We start from the raw sequence: 538 nt of genomic DNA on the forward strand, positions 1-538 counted from the left end.
CCCCAGGCTGTAGTGGGGCCAGGGACCAGCGAAGCCCCCCAGCTTTGATGGGAGGGGCCGTGTGCATTTCCCACGCAGGGCTCCCCGCTCAGCGGGAAGCTGATTCTCGCTCTCCTTCTGCAGGCGGCTCCCCCGGCTTGTGTTCTGTCTCTGTCTCTGACAAATAAATAAAATATTTTAAAAAAAGTCTGTGTTTATCATGCATTATACTTGATGTGGGAAACAAAGGCGGAAGAGAAATTATTTTATGTCCTGACTACCTACAGCCCACTGGCAAGTCCTTGAAATACAACATTCCTCTGGGGACTCAGCTGCCTCAATGTTAATACTAAGCTAAGGGCAAAAACCAATCCTGGCCTGACTCCCCTGTAAGTCTAATTTAATGTATCAAAATTCCTTTGGAAACTTCCATTATTTCTAAACGCCCCCAGATACGTGTTAGGAATCATCCCCGAGCATGTGGCCCACTGATATACATCTGAAGGGTCTCACGGCTTGGGTTTTATTACACGGTAGTAATGACCTCTTTCCACCAATA

This window comes from Martes martes, assembly GCF_963455335.1.
Source record: "Martes martes genome assembly, chromosome: 11".
In the NCBI taxonomy this organism is placed as follows: Eukaryota; Metazoa; Chordata; class Mammalia; order Carnivora; family Mustelidae; genus Martes; species Martes martes.